This window comes from Emys orbicularis, chromosome 12 (genome assembly GCF_028017835.1).
Source record: "Emys orbicularis isolate rEmyOrb1 chromosome 12, rEmyOrb1.hap1, whole genome shotgun sequence".
In the NCBI taxonomy this organism is placed as follows: Eukaryota; Metazoa; Chordata; order Testudines; family Emydidae; genus Emys; species Emys orbicularis.
Window position 1 is genome coordinate 18,014,948 of NC_088694.1, and position 20,821 is coordinate 18,035,768.

The window sequence follows — 20,821 nt, forward strand, 5'->3', positions numbered from 1 at the left end:
CGAAAAACATGCATGCCATTTGCTTCCTAGCCAGGGTGAACGCATCAGGACAGAAAACAAACTGAACCGCATCGTTCTTGGTCAGTGCCAAAAGCCATTGTTTGCACGCCTCAACTGACTAGAAGAGTTATGTTTCTTAAAAATTCAGCTGCCTGAATCCCCTCTTTTCTAGGTACCGCCACACAATTTGCTCTGCATGTACGAAATAATAAAAACCTTGGTAGCCTGCTAAGCAATGTACAAGCCCCCCCAAAAGTCATCTTTAGACAGCAGCCACTGACAAACTTGTTAGTTGATAGCCAGAAGCAACACCAAAGGGAACAGCTAATGCACTAAGAAGCCTGTCATTAGCTGTGATAATGCCCAATTCTGTGAGGATTATAGCAGTAATAAACCACATTCAGTGATTTTACAATACCAATAATATATTAGAAAGCTAAGCACTGTTTGGTGGCTGGAATACTGAGCTACACAAAATCTCAGTCAACATCATACAGGTAACGACCTATTTTTCTCTCTCAAGGCAAGAGAAGATTTAGTTCTGGTTTTAATAATTCATATACAGCTGGATTAAAATTCTCATTTACCATATTTCTGCAGTTAAACCGAATACACTCTCACAGTCACAAGCTATAAGTGGGAAAGCAAATTATAAAACCCAGACACTGACCATGAGTGAAATTGAAATGAAATGCAATTCTTCCAGTGGTTAAAGTCTGATTGTTAGTAATTCTTTCCATTTTCTCCTGTTAACTGAACAGTTTCTAATGGATCTAAATTGTTACCTGATCTTTTGATGCACTAGAGTAAAAATCACCAGGAACAGAGGCAGAAGGACTGCACTGTGTTGAACAATAAGGGTGGCATTTTCAAAGCCCTCTCAGGGATGTGTAGGATTCTAATAGAAATTACACAACCAAGTCTTCACAACCCAAGTCTTCTTTTTTTTTTTTTTTTTTTAATTATTTCTAGGCTCAAATTTTCACAGTTGCCAAGAAGTCTAGTCCTGTAGGTTGCAGATACTGATTCCCATTATGGCAAAAAAGTCTAATATTAGATGTCTGGAAACGTATCTGCAATAACACAGTAACTGGTTATAAAGGAGATGGTTTCAAATAAAGGTTTAAAACATCATTTAGTGTACGTATTTTTTTAAAGAATTAATGTACTAAGAGCAACTTACAAAGTCGTTTCTGCCTAGTTTTCCATCTGGCTTCTTTGGGAGTTACGTATTAACATACATATACATATTGTTATCGTTTAAACTTAGCACCAACAAAAATATCATCGTCAGCAGCTTCCTTCACTCTATATCAATTCAGCACGTTTCCTCTCATCTATTAGCAAAGAGCACTACAGTAAACAGAGGCAAACAACAGCATAATTTAGCTCTGAAAATATAGCAAAATAAATTACCCCCATCAATTTAAGTTAATTTATTATGGCTGGCAACACCAATGACATACACGAGGCAACTGCTAGATTCAGCTTGAACAACTGATTTTCCATGGCAGGAGGAAGGCTGTGTGTCTCAGTCCCTGGAGAGCTATCCCTGTCAGCATGACATCTGTAATGACCTTCTACCTTTACTAACACAACTTGGGTACAGTGATGGATTAAATAATATCAACAGCTGCCTGTTCAGATATGCAATGTGTTGAAGCAGTGCCACCTTTTGGCACTTTGGAGACATAGGTCCACATTGTCTGTAACACCCAACTTCAACTGAGAGCAGCAAATGAAAGCAGTTGAAAAGGAGCCTGTTACAGCTCCCTGATCTGGGGGTTGTCACTAAACCGACTTCAGCCCTAACATAGACTAGAGCAGCCTAGGAGCTTCTCTAATTTATGTTGATTATGGCCACACAAGGGCCTATCTACCAGCCAAGGATAGCCAGAGAACAGTACCTCCTCACCCCTCATGTATCCTCCACTCCAGGGGTCACAGGGGGTGGGTAACAAAGGAGCTGACTACAATGGCTCTACAATGGGGGAATCCTCAGCTGGGAGATTGGCCAATATCCAGTTCTTGGAGTGGCACAAAAGAGAAGGGGTAGGCCAGAGAATCTGGCTCATTGATTTATTTTGTCTAAGGCCATGTCTACACTACCAAATTATGTCAACCTAATTTATGTTGGCATACAGCCACCACAGTTATTAAATCACTTGTATATGTTGTGACAGACCCAGACCAGTGGGGTACAGGAGTCTGGCAGAGGGCAAATATACTGGTCACTGGATGAGTAGTTTTCTGTTGTCTGAGTGACCAGAGCAGGGGCTGCACTAGAGTAATCAGGAACCTGCTAGAACCAGTTAAGGCAGGCAGGCAGGCTAATTAGGACACCTGGAGCCAATTAAGAAGAAGCTGCTAGAATCAATTAAGGCAGGCTAATCAGGGCACCTGGGTTTTAAAAGGAGCTCACTTCAGTTTATGGTGTGAGTGTGAGGAGCTGGGAGCAAGAGGCGCAAGGAGCTGAGAGGGTGTGCTGCTGGAGGACTGAGGAGCACAAGCATTATCAGACACCAGGAGGAAGGTCCTGTGGTGAGAATAAGGAAGGTGTTTGGAAGAGGCCATGGGGAAGTAGCCCAGGGAGTTGTAGCTGTCATGCAGCTGTTACAGGAGGCACTATAGACAGCTGCAGTCCACAGGGCCCTGGGCTGGAACCCGGAGTAGAGGGGGGCCCGGGTTCCCCCCAAACCTCCCAATTGACCTGGATTGTGGGTTCTTCCAGAGGGGAAGGTCTCTGGGCTGTTCCCCAACCCACATGGTGAATCTCTGAGGCAAGAAAATCCGCCAATAAGCGCAGGACCCACCAAGATAGAGGAGGAACTTTGTCACAATGTATACTCTCGGCTCCTTTTGTTGGCGGTACGCGTCCTCACCAGGAGCACTTGTATTGTCACCTTAGGGTATTGTGGAATGGCTCCTGAAGTCGACGTAAACAATGCAGTGTCTACACTGACGCTGCTTGCAACAATCTAATTACATCAACCGTGACTCTACGCTCCTCAGGGAGGTGGTGTTACTAAATTGGCATAAAGCAGTACTTATGTTGGCAGTTGCCAAATTTAAGTGAACCACTTCCACAGCTAGGTTGACGTAAGGCAGCTTACATCAACTTAACTGTGTAGTGTAGACCAGGCCTTAGTTAGAGCAAGGGCCTGGGAGTCAGTACTCCTGGGTTCTGTTCCCAGCTGTAAGAATTGTGTATGAGCTTGAGTAAGTCATTTAGCCTCTCTTGTGCCCATATGTATGAAGAGGCTAATATTGACCTGCTTAATATTGACAGTTGATGGGATTAGGCTCCTAAGTGCCTTTTGAAAATGAGATTCAGGCTCCTAAATCAGTGAGGTTGCGATGCTGAGCACAGCAACACCTAAATACCTTTAAAAATCTGGGCCTTTGACAAGCCTTCCCTGGCCCCTCTTCCATTCCTTCATTCTCTCTATTAGCACTCTGTTGTACTCTGTGCCACTTTCCACTAGATATATTCCTTCCCCCTGTCTCCCCCCCCCCACCTCGCTGCCCACTTTGCTCTTTTCCTTCCTTCGCAGTCTCTCCGAAACATTTGAGCCTAAAGTTGAACTTTATGTTTAGATGGGTTCAAAATTAGTTCACCCAGCCCTAATGACTGCTCTTTATGGCAGTGAACATTAGTGAGGGGGATAAAAAAATCAGGGAGATTACCAGCCACAATGGCTATTTGGGAGTTGTGGGCAAAATTAATAGCCTTTTGGAACCACAGTGCTTTGGCTACAAAAATCCCTTCCTTTGGTAAAATATTTAGACAGCTTATTTCCATGACTTCCAGTTGACCAAGACCAAGTAAACTGATGCCTTCCAAAACTTGGAAATCTTTGACACATCTCAGTTAAAACAACTGTTCAGACGTGAAATGGGTGTCACGGACAGATTGGCAAATTGGGCATGTTAAGGATTTGCCTCTTGTAAACTTTCCCCCGACATGACTCTACTTAATGACACATGCTTTTATGTGGGTTGTGTGGTTTGGTTTTTAGGGAGAGAGCCAAGGTTTTCGAGCCCAGAGAAGTTTTAAACTCTGTAGATGGGGAATCATTTTTGGAGTGAACAACACATGGTTTTCATTGGCTTCACATTTCCAAAGCTCGTGTCATTGTGAGGCTCTCAGCAGAGGAGGGTGGAGGGAGAAAATTATGAGACTCCAGAATAGGAATATAGAAAACGTTACCATAAAAAGTTATAATAATCATTTTAATTTATCTAGCGCCTATCTACAAAATCCTGTATCACAGACAGTTTACTACTAAACACACACAAAATGACAAGACTGAAGGAGGCATAATTCAGACTGCAGGAATTAAAGTTAGTATCTATCCAGAAATAAAATAGGCTGATATCCAAATGGAAGATATCTTATTCTATAGGAGGCACACAATCTTGCTTGTTCCTTTTATTCTATAAGGATTCAATTCTGTGAGGTGCTAGTGCCTTCTGGGATATGCTGAGCAGCCTTAACTCTAACTGAAATCTTGCCGACCTGAGGAATTTCAGCACCCTGAAGGATGAGGTCTTGGGTAGATATACATTTATGAACACGAGGGCTAAAAATCCCTAACACAATCAAACCAGACAATCGATCATATTTCTGCTCAAGGTGCCTAAAATATAGGATGTGGATGTAGAGCCTGATCCAAAGCCCCACTGAATAGAGCTGAAATATTTTCCAGATCTCCAAAATTTTCCCCATCTTGAATAGCGATGAAAAGTCCAAAATCTTGAAGATTTTCATGAACCCACGCCCCCCTCTCCCAAAAATCAATTCAATCAAAAAGTTTTGTTTCCATTATTTCCAAGTGGTTCATTTTGATTTTGACTTTTTAATTTTTTATTTTTGCTATAGTTAACTTAAATTTCTAAACAAAAAGTCATTTAGACCCATGAAACCAGAATATTTTTTTTTGTTTAGAAAATCTCAACAATGAAACATTTAGACAATAGCCCATTCAGCCCTTGACCTCTCTGCTGTGGCTATCAATTACAGCCACATGTTGCAGGGGGAGGAGATGTTTTAAACTACCAACATTCAATTGAAACAGTTTTGCAGCAAGTTAAAAAAAGGTATTTGTTATTTATTCCAGCCACAGCTATGCTGCTACAGCTAAGTAGGCCAACTGGCTTTGCACATCTATTCATGAGGTTATCCTATAAAATAAACAAACCAGAAGTGTCAGCAATCCTGATACTGTCTTGACCCTTTGGGTTTTCATTTGGTCATATTTCACAGTGTGTACAGCAATGAAGTGAGAACAATCATTACTAAAGGCCCAAATTAGGGTGAAATTCACCCCTGCACATGGGGGCCAGCATAAGCAGAAGTCCCACTTAATACCTCAAAATAGGGATGCATAGTAGTCTTGTGCACTCTCTTCATAATGGTGAATTTCACCAATAGTGAATGTATTTTCCTAATGCAAGTGCAGTAAATAAGGCATTTGGAAGATATAACAGGCTACAATCCCAGGTGATCTCCTATATTTTTTCCCCAGCCTTAACTTATCTAACTTTCAAGTGCATGTAAACTCCCCATCCTGTAAAATGTGGATTTCAGTCAAGCATTCCCTTCTGAAAATTCCTGTACAATTTAAACAGGGTTCTATAAAAATAATTCTATATATTTTTTAAATCTCACAGAATGATCTTATTCTGTATTAACTCTATCCTTGATAGAGGATTCTATAGGATTGTGTTATCTATTAAATACTATAGGATGCCTCAAAAAAGCTATAGAAAGCCTATAATTTTCTATTCAATTCTATCAGACTTTCCCATAAGGGTCTCAGCTAAGTTCTTACTGTGCAAGACCTGGTCTTTCCCATGTCTTCCTTCTCTCTCTGTACTGATTCATTTCCTCTCTCTACCTCTCCCCCCACCCCACCTGCTCTGTCCCTTGTGGCTGCAAATTATCAGCTCAGAAGCAAAGAACACAGGCCTTGTGTATATTACCCACAACAGAGTTGACAGAGCTCATGCAACTTGCACAGGAGAGTCATGTTCCTTGGCTCCATGAGCGTTTTTTGGGCAATTGACATGAAAGCTGGCCTTGCACAAGGGTGTACGTGGTTTCAGGACAGAGTCTCTGGTAATTTTCAAGATGTCAGCTAGCTTTCCAAACACTTACCTCATGCTGTCCAGCCTTTTACCACCTATCCCTGACACAGGCCACAGACTGAGCGCTAGAACTGCAGCAAAAGAAAAGTACAGATAGACTCAGTCTGAATACCCCTCACCCACCCTCCAGCTGAAAAGTAAGGGAAATGTCTGCTTGAAAACTCAGTGATGTGCTCAAAGTTTCCACCGCATCTTCCCCCCTCATGGATAGGGGCTGTGTCAAACTTTACAGAGAGCAAAGGCCAGGAGCCATTGCAAAGCACTAGGCAGCATGGAAAAAACAGGCTCCATCTTGGGTCTCTCCAAGATGCACCTCCCACCTAGTAGCATGGCTGCCCCTTTGCACTCCATCCCTCTTCTCCACACACTTTTGGGTACAGTAAAAGACATTGAAGGGCAGTTAACACTGACTAAAACCATATTGACACCTGAGCCAATTTCTGTTGGGAAAATTGCCAGGATACAGAGCAGCTTGCTGTGTAGAGCGGTTGCTCTCTTGTCTCTTCCCATCTGTATATATATTTTTATACTTATATACTGAAGGAGGTCAAACCAGAAAAATCACAATTGTCCCTTATGGCTTTATAATCTATTAACATAATCCCCATTACTATAGGAGTGCCTCAATCCTTAACATATTAATCCTCACAGCACCCCTCTGAGGTAGGAAGTGCTATTATCAACATTTTACAGAGGAGGAACTGAGAGATTAAATGACTTGCCCCAAGTCACAGAGGAGGCCTGTGGCAGAGCAAGGAATGGAACCCAGGTCTCCAGAGCCCCAGGCTAAGGTCCTAAGCACTTCAGTTCTCTACTTTCCACTGCTTTAAACCCCTTCTTGTGACTCACAGAGATAGGACAGCATGGTTATTGCAAGCCTGGAAGCAAATGGCACCATACAGCAGTGTGTCTTCTCCCCCTTTGCTTCTGCATTTTTTCCACTCTAGTTACCCCTGATTTTGCTGCCCTCTTCTGGCAGGAAGGAGGTGAGCATTGGCCCTGTCATTTTTATGGAAAACAAACAATATTTACAAATTATTTCAACAATCTTTTTTAAATGTGAAGTGAGTTTCTGAGCCAACAGAGATCTTCAAAAAGTAAATCTGCAAATACTTGCTGGAGTCCAAACTGAATTTTCTCTCCCTATGTCAGGGCCCCTTTGAAACTGCTATGACCATGCGGCAGGAGCACCCAAGCATAATCCAGACAGATTCCCATTCTCTCTCCAGGATACTCAGATTTTCCATTATCTCTGACTAATTTAAGGATTGTGTTCCACTTCAGGGGAGGATTAACAGATCTTTGGGATCCTGGCCCAGAGTTCAGAGGGGTCTAACGCCCAAGCCAGGCACAACGTTTGGTAATGAGTCAGAGCAGAATAGGGGAGAAACCAGAGCTGGCATGCCTCACAGTTGATAGCTGCTAGTTGGCTGGATGCCTGTTGCTAGGAAACCATAATTAGGACCCAACGGGTTGTGGAAAGAAAAGAACTACACCAATGCTAATCTACACCACTTTTTACCCGAGGGAAGGGCAAGGCAGAGCACCTTCACAGCCAATTGCTGCTATAGCAGAGGAGCCAGGGTAGTGGGAACAAGCACAGCACCACAGATGCAGGCTTTTCCTTTGACCTGACAATGTCATGCCATGCCATTTTTGCGAAGAGATGACAGGAACAGGTTGTGGTAGCTGGATAACTGCCATGTGACTGAGTCAGCATGGTGACCACACCCAACCTCACTCTGATCTCACCTACATGGGAGTAGACCAGATGTAACTACTTCAAAGCCAATGAATTATATTCACGTGGGATCAGAATTGGGCCCACTACTTTAAAGAAGCTGAGGAAGTGTGAGCTGGCTGAAAGCTGAGTGGACAGCACTGAGGAGGACAAACACACCAGTGGCACCCGAGGATCAGAGAGGAAAGACTCATAAGAATATAAGAACGGCCGTACTGGGTCAGACCAAAGGTCCATCTAGCCCAGTATCCTGTCTACCGACAGTGGCCAATGCCAGGTGCCCCAGAGGGAGTGAACCTAACAGGTAATGATCAAGTGATCTCTCTCCTGCCATCCATCTCCACCCTCTGACAGAGTCTAGGGACACCATTCCTTACCCATCGTGGCTAACTCCCAAGTGCAAGTCATCCACAGTTTGACAGCAGCTGGCCAGAGAGGAGGCCATCCCCATGGAGAGAATGTAGACCAAGCACCACTCCTATCCAATATGAGTTAAACTTCATAGGGTCAGAGGAAAGTCAAAGAGCCTCTCTGGGCTAAGGGACAATATGTAGCAACGTTCCTTCTGAACTGGGGATCTGCTGGGGGTGACTGAGGAGTCCCAAAATTGTGATGGATTTTGGTCCCATTGAGCCTTAATCCAGCCATGCTCACTGTACTGGAGTCACTTAATAAACAAAGTTCTTTTCCCATCTCAGTCTTCAAGTCCCACTTTATTGTGACCTCTGAGCCTGGCCTTATTTGTTGGAAAATCATTTGGACTAAGCTCTCAAAATGCTGTGCCTGAGTTATATATGCAAAATGAGCATTTGCACACCCACTCAAGAGCAAGAGCACTTGAGCATTGCACACTTTGAACACTGTGCACACTTGAATATTCTCAACTGGTTCAAAAATTATTGCTGGTCTAAACAAGCGCTCAAGAATGAGTGCCTGGAAATGGCCATTTCAAATCCTCACCCAGGGCTTCATCTCCTCTAACCTTGCCACTTTGCTAGAATCACTTTCCCACCATGGGGTAACTATCTGCCACAGCATACATGCAGAATCATAGCTGGCAGTTAACTGCATGGTGGAGCACAGAATGTGACACACAAGGGGCCAGGATGAATAGAACACGTGACCTCTTGGCTCAGTAAAAACCCAGTGAGATTAAAAACATCTCAATTAGCTCAGTCATAAGAGGGGATGTATAAACAAATGTGCGGGCCTGACATACTTCATCCAGTAGAGACATACAACTGCACACACAAGTTGATATATTCCAATGACATGGCAGTGCTGGCACACCAAAGAATTCCAGTCACTTCTGCACTGCTTTAATAAACAGCTCCATTATTATTCTTTCTGGAAGTGGTCACTTCACTTCTTGAGGTCTATAGTTTATCCTTCTAAAGCTGCAGCAAGTCCCATTGCATAGGCCTGCCCATTCTTATTACAGATGAGATCACAAAAGGTGAACTGCCAATTATTTCACAAAGCAATTTCAATGGCATTTGAATCCAAGCTTACTGGATCTGTCTTCATATATGTAAGTCAGTGATATGCATAGGAGAAAACAAAAACAAAACAAAAAAAAATTCCCCCAGCAATGGGTTTAATATCTAGGATGCATCATGTGAGAGACAGGACTTGACCCTGCATTCTGATGTCCTCTTTTCATTTCTTTCCCCAACATTGCTCTCTACTGTAAATAGAGTTCTCCATATGGAGTAAGAGTCAGATAATTTAGAGCAGCTCTCTGGATGCCAATAGCATTTTGATTATCTGGAATCTCTATTGATTTTCCAGTGCAAAGAGAGAGTATGTGTGATCTGCACAGCAACTAGGCTCACAGTGATGGGCACCTGATTTTAAAGTAAGTGTCAGCGTGGGCTGTATCGTTCCCTTTCCTGGCCCTGTCGTCATCTTCAGTGGAGCACTGTCCACTGATGCCTAAGGGTGTAGCCTGTGGCTTGCCAGGATGATGCTGGCTCAGGATTCTCTCACTTCCATTATTTACTTATTCTATACAGCCCTGAGAAACTTCTATAACAGCAATCCCCAAACTGTGGTCTACAGGGAGCTAACCTCTCACATGGTGCTGACTCCTCCTTCACATTTCCATAGGAGCTCCTCGAGGCCTGTGAAATCAGCTGGAAAGAAGGAAGAGGTGCCAGTCTAGTTGCTGCTGCTACATAAAAGTCGGAGGAAAAGAAACAACCAAAAGCTGCCCTCAGAGACTGAAGCCAGTAGTAGAACTGGTACTACTAGACACCAGCTGGAGCTGCCAACCAGCAGTAGGAGGGAAAAATCTTCTAAGGGAGAATGAATCGAGGCAGCCAGTCAGGAAGTATATGCAAGGGAGAGACCAGATAGGAGTGGGAGCTCACAATACATGAAGAGTAAAAGAAGATCATGTGATTGACTTATTTTCCCAAGGATAAAGCAGTTGTCACATTAAAGACAACACACCATGACTTCTCCATGTCCACACTCGCCATAATAACCACAGGCCTGTTTACATGATCATGCATGTGAGACACTCGCTATTATGAAGTACTCTGCATTATGCAAGTTCGAGAACCCCTGTTAGTGTCCTCAATTCACAAATCACTGCACTAAAGCATACAGTTGGCTCTCTTGTTAGACCTCAGCTCTTGGCTTCTTCTTTCAACACCGAATCAGGATTGGTCTCCCATTTGCTCTCAGCTAAGTCAGCCAGGAAGCAGAAGCTGGAATTAAACTATAGGAGTGAGCAGGACTGGTCCTGACACTGTCTTCCTTGGTAGCCTTAGTCAAGACATGTAACCTATCTGCCTCAGTTCCCTCATCTTTTAAATGAGACTGCTACTTACCAGCCTCACAGCAGTGATGATAGATTAATAATGTTGTTATTAAGGCTGTGAGTTGTGGCAGGGAGGGAAGGTAACAAGACACAGTTATAGACTATCCATGCCTTACTGAGTAACCATGTGGACATCTTATCGTCACCTTCCTCCTCTCTCCCCTTTTCCTCCTCCTCCTCCTATTTGTGATTCTCACTTGAGTCATGTTCAATTTGGACTGTATGCTCATTAGGGCAGGGACCATGGGCCTGATCCCCTTTGCTCTGACATGAATATTTACACCGTTCTAACGCCATTGACTTCACTGGAGCTAGTCCTAATTTACAAAGGTGTAAGTGAGATCAGATGCAGACTCAGTGCCTTTACCTGTTTTGTGAGGCACCCAGCCTGGGTGTTTGAAAAACAAAAAATAAATTGGGCCACCCGTGCCGTAGGCAGTTAGGATGTACAGAAGGGCTTTGATGTGTTGCCTGAAGGGCCTTCAGTGACCTTGTCAGCAAGATCCATTGCAAGGAGGCAGAGGAATCTCCTGGACTCCCCTTGTCCTCTTGTTGATAGCATAGACACAGTGGCCTCACTCTCACATCTAGGAGAGATGTTCAGTAATTTCTAACACCCGGCAGTTTTCATGATTGATCTCAGTTTGTTTTGTCTTGGCTAATCAGTGCTGGGTACTTCATTTAAATTCTGCTCTTCCCCATGCACAACTGATGAATCATGGTGTGTGTATTTTCCAAGCTTTATACAGTCCCTTTCCCTTCCCTTGGCATGCATAAGTTGCATTTGAGGATTTCACTCAAACCATTGAATGGAATGTAGTCCCTTCTTATGTCTTTCTTTCCTGTTTTCCTTGGAAACCAATGCCCATGGCCGATACAAATCAACTGGTCAGCAGTTTCTGTTATGTAGTAACAATAGTTCATCTTCCCACTCACGTTCCAGAAAAGCAGGAGGGTTAGTTTTATTCTGAAGTTTGCCTTGGCTGGTTTGGGACTACTAGTAATCAGAATTGAAATGAAGGGTCCTCAGAAAAGGAAGGCCATGATTTTGAAGCCTTTCTATCATCTCAAGGTCATTTTCTATCAGGTTTTTCAATACGTCCCCCCACGGTTTTTCATATAATGTTTCAAACTGTAACTCCAACGGGATGAAATATGATTGGAACAGTTTTCTGAAGATTCCCCAGCAGCTCAATGCAGGCTCATTTTTTAAGACAGTAAAGAAGGGTTTTTAAAGCTTCTGTTTAAGCCTTCTACTAGTGTGAGACACAGAGAAAATGCCGTTGGAAATACAGTTTATCTGGCAATGTTATACAGCACAAAAAAACTTAAGGCTCAATTCCACAAAACGTATTCATCGTGAGTAAGCCCAATTTCAGTAAGGTGGCAGAACTGGGCCATAATAAGAATATAGAATAAGATAAATTACCTAAATCACAGGCCACATGCAAGGCAGAGAGAGAGGGAGAGAGAGCGAGAGTGTCACAAATGCCACAGAAGCAGACAAAGAAGGAAGTAGAAATCCAAGGTCAGCCAGAGAAGCGCTTGTACTGTGACCCTGAGAGAAAGCTGAGAGAGACAGGCTTGGAATACTGAGCAAAGAAACTGTCTCCTGTAGTTTGACTCCTCCTGTGTTCAAGGAAACAAGATGACTTTGTGTACATTCCTTATAAACAAGCAGGATTACCTCAAATAAATAATTGACTATAACCCATTTCTCCTCCCAATGAAAACAATCTGCAAGACCCCAAATATTGGCTAAACACTTTGGTCAAAAGGGGTAACAATAATTTTACAAATTTAACCTTTTTCCTGATATCAAATTAGCCATGAACAGAGTGATTTTTGTACAATGTTTGTTATTTGAAATTGTTCTAACACGCTTTATGTTGAACATGTTTCCACCTATCAGGGCCGGCTCTAGCTTTTTTGCCGCCCCAGGCAAAAAAAAAAAAAAGGAGGCAGGACTGCCGAAGCAAAAAAAATAATAAACGGCAGCCGCAGGGAGCGCGTGGAGGGCGGTCAAGGCAGCTCACAGGGGGGTGAAGGGCAGCACCTGCCCGCTCCCTCCGCCCGTAGGCAGTCAGGTGCTGCAACCCGCTCGCAGCCGGGCCAGGGGGGCTCCCCACTCTGGCCTTGGGGTGTCTCTCCCGGCCGGGCAGGCTCCGAGGGGGCCGACACAGGCAGCGCTGGCTGGGGTCTGCGACCTCCGCGCAGGGCCGGCATTGCAGCGGGGCTCGGCACAGTGCAAACGGCGCCGGGATCAGTGGGCCCACCCCTCCGCTGCCCGCCGGGCCGCCGCAGAACCCTTCCTCCCTCCCTCCCTCTGGTGCCTGCCGGGCCGCTGCAGAACCGTCCCTGCCACCGCTGCCCACCAGGCCGCCGCAGAACCCTCCCTCCCTGCCTCCACTGCCCGCCGGCCGCCGCAGAACCCTCCCTCCTTCCGGTGCCCGGGGGCTGCAGGAGGTGCTGACTCAGCCGTTCCTTTAAAGGCGGCTCGGCTGGGCCGGGCTCAGAGCGGCGCGGGAGGCGGAGGCCGGTGCAAGCGGCGGGGAGTGGCGCGTCCCAGGGAGCCCAGCGGCATGATGAGTGGCGGGGATCGCTAGTTCCTGCCCCCCCGGGCCGGGAACTGCAGGGGCTGGGCTGGCCGCCCCAAGATTGGCCGGAATGCCGCCCCTTACAATGTGCTGCCCCAGGCACGTGCTTTCTCGTCTGGTGCCTGGAGCCGGCCCTGCCACCTATGGGTTCCTCGCAAACTATTCGCTCAACCTAGGTCTTCAGCCATTTGCTGTTCCCTATTCATGTTGTGTGACTGGTCACCTAAGTCAGACAGTTTGGTTTCTGCTTCCTAGTTTTAAACTGAATTTTTCATCAACAGGAGAAGAGAAACTGATGTTTTACGATTGCTGCGTGACTGCTTCCAATCTGAACAAAGTAGCCCAAGGGTGGACAAACTTACTGACCTTCCAAGCCACATATGACAATCTTCAGAAGTTCAAGAGCTGGGGCACACCTGCTGGGGCGCGGGGCTTCAGCCCTGTGGGAGGCGTCTGCTGGGGCTCAGGGCTTCAGCCCCACTCCTGCTGAAGTCCCAAGCCCTGGCAGGTGCGCCTGGTGGGGCTGGAGCCCCGAGACCCCCCCCACCCTGCTGGGCAAAAGCCCCACCCCCACCGCCCCGCTGCAAGACAGAGGTCCCAAGAAGCCCCCCCCCCCCCCACACACACACACTGGTAGGTGGAGAATGGGGGGTCGTGGAGGGCTCCACAAGCCGCACTTTAAGGGTAAAAGAGACACATGTGGCTTGCGAGCCATGGTTTGCCCACCCCCACAGTAGCACACGTATTCACAAGACTTACTTTCCATGAACATCGAAAACAAAAAGGTACAGAAACAATGTACGAAGTTTCACAGAAAGCTAATTTGAAAAGGTAATGACTACAGTCAAAGTAAATCTGTCTCTTTTGTGTTGATAAAACTTTAACATTCCATTTTAATTTATTCATTTAAATAGGGAACATTGTCCTTAATGTGAATCCATGTACAGGCTGATAATATGTATGTGGCATCCGAATAAGATTAATGTTAGCATCTGTGCCTGTTTATATTTGGTTCTTGTGTTTAAGTGGATACATTTTACAAGTTAAATCACTGGACTAGTGCGCACACCCATGTATGTGCGTGTGTTAAATTTTAAGAAGAGCTGGTTGAGAATCTGATGAGTTTTTGTTGTTGAAAATGCCAATCAATCAAAACCGAAACTTTTTGCGAAAATATATCGCTTCAATTAAACTTTCATCAGGAAGTTTTCTCAAGTCCAGGATGGAATTTCTGGTCAACCAGACAGTGAAACCCACCTCAGAAGTCACTTGGGATGTGGGAATCCTATATTCAAATCCCGGTTGCCTGATTCAGAGCAGGGCTGCTCCGGGTGGGGTTCTCTCTCTGTTAAAAGTTTTGAAAAGTCTTGATTTTTCCCCAATGCAGAACAAAAAAACATAGAAACTTTGACATTTTTCACAAAATCTTGTTTTCAGGCCAGCTGTAGTTTAGAGTGATCTTTGATCAAATCAAGGACTCACTTGTGACTTTAGGGCACTGGCCCACTGGAAATACACACAGAGCAGCCTATATCTTCAAGTGAATAAAAGGACTGCATATCTGACTGGTTTCTACACATAGGGCACAAAAGGGGAGAAAGGTTCTTTCTGGGTTAGTTACAATCAGCCCCAAAATATTTCACTTCTGAGGTCCGCCAGATAAGTCATAATATCAGTACACAACATAATATCAGTACACAACAGTTGCTTAGAGAATTATCATGGTAACCTGGCAAGATTCAATGTGATCCTTTACTGAGGGCAGACTAAAAAATATTACTGGAAAAATATTTTCAAAGTCACATTCATGAATATTCATTGAAATCATATTTTAATTTGCAATTGGAATTATTTGTACAGCACTGGACGTGCTAGTGTACTCCTCCAATCAGGGAACAGACCAATACCTTCTAACTTATCTGAAAATAACTGAGAGACATAGCTTGAATGCTGAATCTTCCCCATTAATCAATCCACTGAGTGAAAATTTCAAAAAAATATACACTGAATAAATTCAAATAAGCACTACATTTGTGGAAACAGCATTCTGATAAATTTGTTGAATAAAGTATTTGTGATGAATTACCTACTCACCATTGCTTATCAAGTGTAATAAAAGTTAGTATCTTAAAGCTTTCCCAGTGGATCAACAAACATTTGTCACAGCATTCAAGCATCTCCACTCAAGGTTCATACAAAGCATCCTTTGCTGAAAAGACACAGGCAAAACCCACACAGTCCCTAGAGAATTCTGTCTAGTTTGCTTTCAATATTCTTCCTGCAAGTCCCCATCTCTGGAAGACAAAGGAGGGGAAATCTTCTCCATGATGCTAGTGTGAATGTAGCCTAGGCCTTTGTGTCTCCATGGAGACAATGTAAACACATCTGTTTTCTTTTGCATTGTGATGAAAGCATCCTACATAGAATTAATAATCACAGGGAATGAAAACTTTATTTCATCCTGGAATATTTCAGGGGCAGAAATCAGAAATGAAGATAATTCTTCTGCACCATGAGTGGACTTGGTTCAGTTTAGCTCCTGTCAGTGATCAGTGTCACCAGAAGAAAAGGCTCACAAGCCCAAAGTCACCATTTAAGATTTATCTGATTAAAGGATCTTATTTGAATTTAATGTTTGGTAAAGAATACTAGATATTCAGCTGATGTCAAGAGGGAAGAAAGAGAGACTCAGCTGTGGAAAATTAAAGGCTATCAGGTGTACTGTGCCCTTCCACCACTCTGAAATATTATTACAAGTTTAAAATTCTCCCATAATTGCCAGGCACAATTGCCCCTTTGTGTGACATTTTCAGATGAATGCATCTGAAGGCTTCTTAATAATTTCAATTCTGCTGTATTACAGGGGAAGTTTTAAACATAATCTGTAAAAGAAGCATCAGTTCACTTTTTTCTTATGCATTTCCTTCCCAGTTAGTCACATTCAATTATTCCAGACAAGTTTATGTAGTTAGCACCTTATCCTATGTGCACTTGAAATTTCTATGAGATATGCAATGTATTATTACTGGTCTAAGTTACAGGGGAAAGGGCACCGTATTATGCCAAATTTCAGGGCCTGGTAATTACATTCCTTTTCCTTTGAGTTTCCCCCAAAACTTCCATTGAATATGGTCTTTCTTTATACCCTTTCCAAAACAATTGTGGATGCCACTTTGTACTGCTACATGGCTGTTGTGTTCCATTCTAGAGGGCGGAAGCAGGAGTGTATGCGAATGTGTGTAACTCCTGTTTATCAGTTTCTCATCTGTAAGGTGATTTGGGGTCTTTTGAATGGCAGGCACTATCACAGCTAAACATAAAATTACTACATTAATCTTTCTGTAACTGAATACTTCTAATACTCATAGAAAATGGAGACAAAGAAATAGTCATCTTTCCACGGTCTGCGTGGAGCCTCTGAATTAATGAGATTGTTAAAGAGTAAGTATTTCTTAATGTTTACCATTTCAGTTGCCTGCTATTTTCTTCCTTACTCAAGAAGCCCATAAAATGATGACTGAAGATAAGATTTTGCACAATTACTTTTGTAGCTCTAAAGGGACAGAAATCTTGTAAATCTCTTTGCTTTACAAGTCAGACAAACTGCAAAGTTTGACAGGCTAAGGGAACTAAATCACTCAGACCTGCAGAATATTTCCTCTATTCTGCTCTCCTCCCCCGCCCCCAGCTTTTTTCTTGTTTGTATCATATAATTAACATAATAAAACTTGTCATCTAACATAGCCAAGAGAGTGATAACCAATAGTGAAGCAGTGACTCTAGACAGCAATAATAGATACTCTAGGCAGTAATAAAGTGTACTTTAACAGCTTCTATAGAGAGCTGTGACCCTACAGCTCTATAAGAAAAAGGATATCCTGGCTTCCCTCAGGTGCATTTCTATATGCTTTGCACCAGTTTAAGAGGTGGTCTCATACTATACCTTGTCAAGGAAGCTAAAATCAAATATGAAGAGCTTCATATAGGGAAACTATATTGGAACACTGCAGAGTGGAGTTTTAGCTAGACCTCTGACCGGCTTCCACTCAAATGGGTCAGAATTTCGTAAAATCTGTACCTGCACTTTATGGGGCAGATGGTATAAATAGGAATAGTTCCATTCTGTTGATTTCAATAGACCCATGCTGTTTTACACACCTGTTTGAAACCTAGCCCTGTTAGTGCAAGCCCTTGTTAACTATATCACCTTGAACACTAAGTAGTAAACACTGATGTACAGTAACTCCTCACTTAACGTTGTCCCGGTTAACGTTGTTTCATTGTTACGTTGCTGATCTATTAGGTAACAAGCTCGTTTAAAGTTGTGCAATGCTCCCTTATAACGTCATTTGGCAGCTGCCTGCTTTGTCCACTGTTTGCGGGATTCTCTGGAAGAGCAGCCCCTCCTTGTGGGGATTAGAACCGGGGGGGGGCCTCCCCAATCAGCTCCCCTACATTCCCTGTAAGGTATGTGGCTCGGTAGCTGTCCAGTAGCAGTTCAGGTGGCCCTCCCCCCACTGCCGTGCTGCTCCTGCCCTGCCCTCTGTCTTGGAGATGCTCCCGGGAGCTTCCTGCTTGCTAGGGGAGGTGCGGAGAGGGTGCTGATATCAGGATGTCCCCCTGCTCCTGCCCCCCTGCTCCGTACCCCCTCTTCACAAAGCGGAGCAGGGGGACAGGGTTCCGGGACAGAATGGAGGGAGCTTGCTGGAAGCTGTTGATTCCTGTCTGAACTAGCTGATCTGCTTAAAAGGGCAATGTACTTGAAGTGGGGGGGGGCTGTCAGTGTACTTAAAGGGGCAATGCACGTCTCTCTCTCTCTCTCTCTCATTCATGCACGCACCCCCCAGCACTATGGAAAGTCAGCACCTGTGCAGCCATGCATGTGCTGTCAGGAGGAGGGAGTGGTGAGCTCCAGCTGGATAACGTGGGCTCATCATCATGTTCAGTTTTTGCAGGGAAGTGTTTGCAGCTACTGTCCTGCATCTATTGTGTTTCTTCCCTCCTGCCTCAGTCCATGCTGCCTTGTAGAGTGTGAGGCTACATTAACAACAGCGTATTAACCCTTGAGGGCTCAGCCGAGTGCTAGTTCATCATTTAGCAGCAAGGCATTCCCTGGGAAATATCCCACCCTCTGACTCCACCACCTCAACCAAGCTTCACAATCATTCATAGCTGTGTACACTATTAAACGGTTTGTTTAAAACTGTTTAAAACTTATACTGTATATGTATATATGCCTTTTGTCTGGCGAAAAAAAATTCCCTGGAACCTAACCCCCCCACCGTCCATTCCCCCATTTACATTCATTCTTATGGGGAAACTGAATTCGCTTAACATCGTTTCGCACAAAGTCGCATTTTTCAGGAACATAACTACAATGTTAAGTGAGGAGTTACTGTACTTGGGGCCTGATACAAAGTCCACTAAAGTCAAAGGAAGTCTTTCCAATAACTTGGATGGGTGTTGGATCAGGCCTTAAAGTATTAGCATTCACATGTACAGAACCAATAGTTAGATTGATGGTTTTGTGTTTTAATTTTCTGTAGTTAAAACACCTAGCAACAATGGAGGTAAACTCTACAGTTAAACTTTACTCCATCTTCTTTGCTCAGTGTTCCATCTGCTCCACTATATTCGGTTCAAACTATTTTATCTCTCCTTGGTGACAGTTTTTATTAAATGATATATTCTGATTTATATCCCACTCCATTTCCTTCTAATTTTGTTACATGCTTCATTCAATTTGTTATATAGCCAGCTCCACACAAATACACTAAGGTTTATTACCACGACGTCATCTTAATGGATTTAAATACATCTGAGAGAAGAGATGCTTGCAGAAAAAGGATCAGTTTCAATCTCAATATTTTAAAGTGCTGTTAATTAATGAAGAACGGTAATACAGGCATGGTAGCCCCTTTCCATACCATGCACAAATATAAATCACCAATACACTAATCAGAGGTGCATTTGGAGGGAGGGATTTTGCCTTGCTGGCAAAATAATGATAAGATGATTCGCAAGAATTAAAGTAACCACATGCAAAGAAAGAAGCCCAAGCAGAAATTTACTTGCACAATGATTTGTATAAAAATATTTGCAAATGATGAGTAAAGTTAGCCTGCCGGTTATGGTGCAATATGAACAATGACAATGTCTTTTCCACTGAGTAGACTTTTCCACTGAGTAGTCTGACTCACATCTCATTGCTACAGCAAGGAGTGCTTAGGATTGCTTTGCTTGAGCCATACGAAGCATGCACTAGACTTTCTGCCCCACCCCATTGCACATGCTGAGGTGAAAGAGGCCTTTGTTCAAAACGTCCAGAATTTACCCTAACCTGTGTTGACTGGACTAGATGGATGTCCTGCATCCCGGCACAGCTACATCATGTTGTGCTAAAGCAACCATCAATGGGGAAATGGTATTTCCCAATCAGTAAGAGATACAGTTTTCTGGAGCACTATCACTAATGTATCATGCTTACCAGTAATTAAACGGTATAGGTCAAAGAATGAGCATTTACTAGCAGTTAAAAGTACTGGACTAGGAGTCAATACATCTGGGTTCTGGTCCCTGCTCTGTCACTCTGACTGTGTGACCCTGAACAAGCCACTTCCCCCTCTCTGTGCCTCCATTTCTCAGTCTATAAATTGAGGGTGATTATACACACTGAGGACAAGATTCACAAAGGGATGTTGGTGCCTAACTGCACTTTATGTGTGTAAGTCCAACATTTATGCACCAATAGCATTCAACATTCCTCCCCCGACCCCCCAGCCAGCTGCCACCTAACCCTGTAGGTGCCTGAAGTCTCTGTATGCCTAAGTTTCCACCATAAAGTCCCTGAGGTGCCTAAATTTTGGCTGCTGGGCATGCACACAACTGCTTCAGTCCTGACACCACCCAGCACCTAATTCATACTTATGCCCCAGCAGGATTCTCACACTGTCCTTGCCTATCTTGCCTGCAGGCCTGATCTAGTAGGCATGCTCAGAGCATGCCTAAACCCATACAAAAGATGACAGAGCAGCTGAAGGATTAGAACTTGGTTCCACCGTATTGCCCTCACCTCTGGGCTATTCTGGAGCAGCTATCTCCATCTCTCCTATTGAAGCTGTCCCATGGTGTATAACTACTTAAACAGTCATTTGGCCACAGAGAGTGGAATGACTTGAAAGCCCAGTGGTTAGGGAGCTCACCTGGGAGTTCAAGTTCAAATCTCTGTTCCACATCAGTTCTCCTGAAGCCTGGGTCAGTGCGCTGAAAGTTATCAGAGGGGGAACTGGCACCTCTACCATCTCCTCAGTTGTTCTTAAAAAACCTGGCTTAGGCACCTAACTCTAGAAGAGGGTTCATGGCTGTGAATCCCAAGTGGAGATAGGCACCTCTCTCCAGCCTGTAATTAGGTGCTTAAGTCCCTTTGAGGGGCAGGGTTTAGGCCACATCCCTCCTTGGAATTTTCTATTGGCTAGTTTAGTCATCTCCCCACTAAGTGTGCTGGTG